The sequence below is a fragment of the Saccopteryx leptura genome, chromosome 3, assembly GCF_036850995.1.
Source record: "Saccopteryx leptura isolate mSacLep1 chromosome 3, mSacLep1_pri_phased_curated, whole genome shotgun sequence".
Lineage (NCBI taxonomy): Eukaryota > Metazoa > Chordata > Mammalia > Chiroptera > Emballonuridae > Saccopteryx > Saccopteryx leptura.
Genome location: NC_089505.1, coordinates 269,319,404 through 269,323,697, shown reverse-complemented (window position 1 = coordinate 269,323,697; position 4,294 = coordinate 269,319,404). Strand labels below are relative to the sequence as shown.

The 4,294-nt window shown below is 39.9% G+C and overlaps 1 pseudogene; it reads right to left on the bottom strand.

The window, feature by feature from the left end:
• Positions 1-358: 358 nt before the first annotated feature.
• Positions 359-834, bottom strand: LOC136397915 (large ribosomal subunit protein eL18 pseudogene; annotated as a pseudogene).
• Positions 835-4,294: the final 3,460 nt, after the last annotated feature.

Genomic DNA, 4,294 nt, shown 5'->3' with positions numbered 1-4,294 from the left:
TGCCAGTGGATAAATATGCCACAGTTTATTTATTTTCCAGAGGATTGACATGTAAGTTGGTTGTAATATCTTATTGTTAAAAACATGCAATAACCATTCTATTCATGTTCCCTTGAGCATATCAGCAGGAATTTCTCTAGGGTATATATCTAGAAATAAAATCATTGGAACAAAGGGTACAAATTACCTGGATGTTACCAAATGGCTCTTTAAAGTGGTTGTATTAACTTACACTTCCACCAGTAATATGTATAATATACTTTTCTTTTTTGCATACAGAGTCTTTTTAATAGCAAGGCAAGATCTGGGGTTAGTTTTTGTAGCCACAGCTGGTTTGTCGGCCTCCTGCACACTATATTTAAGGTTTAGTGTGGCTGTGAGGTGTTCCTGGGGCCTTGCCTAAATACTTGTACACTTCTTGGCCCTTGTGAGGTTCAGAGAGCAGAATGGTGCCACAACCCCTGGGAGAGTCCAGGGGTAGTTGGTAAAAGGTGAGGATCTTGATTTCAGCCTTGAGGATATGACTCTGTATGCGGCTTCTCACATGAAGTGCACAAGCCTTTGGTTTAGACACCTCCTGCACACACACATCATCAGTCATAGAGCTTACAACCGCAACAGCCTTGCCCTCCTGGCCAGGAAGCTTCATCTTCCAAATCATCCAGGGAAGAGACACTTGGTGCAACTCATGAACAATCACTTGATTGAAGGCAGGGTTGGTTCGTCTGGCCAACACCTATAGAGCTTGACCAGCAGCTTTAGGTCGATATTCTGGCTTTTGGACTCTTTGCATCGAAACTTTCAATCTTTGTTGTGGTAGATGTTGATTCCCATGAAAGTGCCTTCTGCTTAACCAATTCCAGAAAGTGTAACATACTCTTTAAGTGTAAATATATATATATATATATACATGCCAACATTCATACATATATCAGATGTATATGGTGAGTTTGACATATGTATGTATCAGGGTTCAGAAAACACAAGCCTGGGTATTCCCATCTGGCTCTCCCTCTCTTATTTGCCCTAACCTAATTCCTCTCATCTTCCTGTCTTTCTAGGCCCTGTTCAAGTCTCTCAGAAGACCTTCCTTAACACAAGGTTCTTCAAATTTCTCCTGTCCCTGACCTCCCAAGGAAGCGCCTCACATTCTTACCACCAAGATGTGTATTTAGTGTTTCAGGGGTCCATGCCCTGGCTGCAGATCATATAATTTGCTTCTCAAAGGCAGGAATAATTCTGAGGATTTATTAGCATCTTCCAGAGTCCAGTGCCACATCACAGTGGAGTCTTGAGGTTGATGAATTGCTGATGGACGGAAGGCAGTTTCCTTTTCCTCCCATAGAAAGATCAGGTCATATTCCTGAAGTGACTTCCTAGAAACAGCTATCCTCCCTCACTTTGGTAGTAGCCAGTTAACATGCAGATCCATATACTGACTGCTCCAATAATTTCATTCCCCTGTATATACTCTAGAGAAATGCTTTCATGCACACTCCTACATTTTTCTTACATTCTTCCTCTTAGTAAATTTTCAATGACATATGAAAACACTTAGGCTAATCTTAAAGCCAGAGTAAGTAATGAAACTATTTTTTGAAAATCTTAGCTACATATAGGTCAGCATATATAGGCTCACAGTTCATTTTTGTTCAGCTTAGAAGAAATATATCCTGAAAGTTTTCAGTCTGCTTAGTTACCAAAGCACATTCTATTCTTAGTCCTGGGTCTTGATTCTCCTTTTCTTTATTTCTAGCTATCTTCTCATCTTCTGTTCTGCGTCCTGAGCAATATACTCTTTTTGCCATATTTACTCCCAAATGTCATTGTGATTTCCTCAAGAGAATATAAAATGTTCAGCTTTATTTTCTTATCAGGTCTTATTGTACCTTCTTACATTTGACAGCAGCCTGGTGTAGTAAAAAGAAAGTGGGGTTTGGAGCCCATAAAACTGGGCTTGAATCTTTGCTCTACTACTTTACTATGCTATATTAGACAAGTTACTATAACTCCATGATTTGTCAGGTGGGGAAATCAGCCCTCTCTCTTAGGGCTAAGAGAATTAAACAGGATAACATAGGCTAAGTGTGTTTATCATAGTGTCTTGCATAGAGTAGGTGCTTGGTAACTATTAGTGTCATTTTTCTTTAATTCTTCTTTCCCCATGAATGAATGTCAGGTACTTTTTCTTAAGTAGAGATGTAGTAGAAAGTCACATGTATGACCAAAATGACTTCCACCACAGCCCACAAAAAAATAATAACTTCTTCTCATCATTCCAGAAATTTTACCTCTACCAATTAATTATTTTAGACTCCTAATTGAAAGGTATGTAGGTCCTTTCTCCACTTTGAGAGTTTTGGCACTTTGTCCCAGGACAGAGAAAAGACAATCTTACCAGTCGAGCTGAGGGATCTAATAAGTATTTGATGTCTCCTAAAAAGAAAAAAGGTTTCTCTTTGACAAATACATATTATAGTGTGGGAGGAAAAAACTTCCTCTACCCTCAAGATTCTTTTGGCTGCTCTCATAATCACATAGATATATGAGACATATTAGCAAGAGAGAATAACCAAATTTAATACATACGTACAGATGGAAACCCCACATATATGAGAGTGTCAGAGATCTCACATGCATGAGAAGTTTAGAGACAGACAGGGAAAATATTCTGAGCAAGGGATGAAGTAAATTGCTTTGGGAGCTGCAAAGGGTTATTGCAAGATGATAAGAAGAACAGATTTCTTTTTTCTTTCTTTCTTTCTTTCTTTCTTTCTTTCTTTCTTTTTTTTTTTGTAACAAAGAGAGAGAGACAGAGAGAGGAACAGACAGACAGGAAGGGAGAGAGATGAGAAGCATCAATTCTTTGTTGCAGCTCCTTAGTCTCCTTAGTTGTTCATTGATTGCTTTCTCATATCTGCCTTGATGGGGTGGGAGTGGGGGGGTCTACAGCAGAGCAACTGACCCCTTGCTCAAGTCAGCAACCTTAGGCTTATGTCGGCAATTTTTGGGCTCAAACCAGTGACCTTTGGGCTCAAGCCAGCAACCATGGGGTCATGTCTATGATCCCACACTCAAGCCAGTGACCCCACGCTCAAGCTGGTGGGCCCATGCTCAAGCTTGATGAGCCCATGCTCAAGCCGTCAATCTTGGGGTTTTGAACCTGGGTCCTTTGTGTCCCAGTCCGACGCTCTATCGCCTGCACTACTGCCTGGTCAAGCAAGAGAGCAGATATTTAGTAAATAGAAGTTTTCCCTGTCCCACAGATAGGTCAAAAGGGATTATTTCTAATGATGTCTTATTATTGGTAAGAGCCTTAATTCAAGTTCTAGGCAGTTAAGGGTGGGGAAGAAGTTCTCTTGAGCCCAGGGCTAAAGCTCAAAACAATCCACATACCACAGAGGCACATCTTGGGGTGACTTCTTCTGAATGTTCACTACACACACACACACAAACACACACACACAAGCACAGACACACACACAGATACAGACAGTAAGTTCTCACTTAATGTCACCAATAGGTTCTTGGAAACTATGACTTTAAACAAAACTATGTACAACAAAACTAGTTTTACTACAGAATAATTGATATAACAAGAGTTAAATTCCTATGGCAGTCTGACCAGGCAGTGGCGCAGTGGATAGAGCATTGGACTGGGATGCGGCAGACCCAGGTTTGAGACCCGAGGTCGCCAGTTTGAGCGCAGGTTCATCTGGTTTGAGCAAGGCTCACCTCAAGCAAGGAGTTACTCAGTCTGCTGACAGCCCATGGTCAAGGCACATATGGGAGAGCAATCAATGAACAACTAAGATGTCGCAATGAAAAACGGATGATTGATGCTTCTCATCTCTCTCTGTTCCTGTCTGTCTGTCCCTATCTGTCTCTCTCTGTGTCATTGTAAAAATAAATAAATAAATTTTAAAAAATTCCTATGGCATATTTCTGGTCACAAAAACATCAGCAAACTTCTAAATAAAGACCCTTAAACACTTCTAATATTAAACACTGAAATAAATGTGAGCTATAAATACATGTAAGAAGGATAAATAAAAACAAGTAAGATAATTATTTTCCAATCCACTTATTCCATTTCAGGGAACAACTTGGGAACTAGCCCTAAAGAGGACACCCTTACATCGAAAGATGCACTCAATACCCCCAGGCTCACTCATATTGAGACAATTTAGACATGCTAATTACCTGATGTGTACACCTTTGGAATGTCAACATAAGAAATGTCTGAACCTGTAAAAATTTTTTATGAGTTTATTTGAGCCAAATTGACTACAAT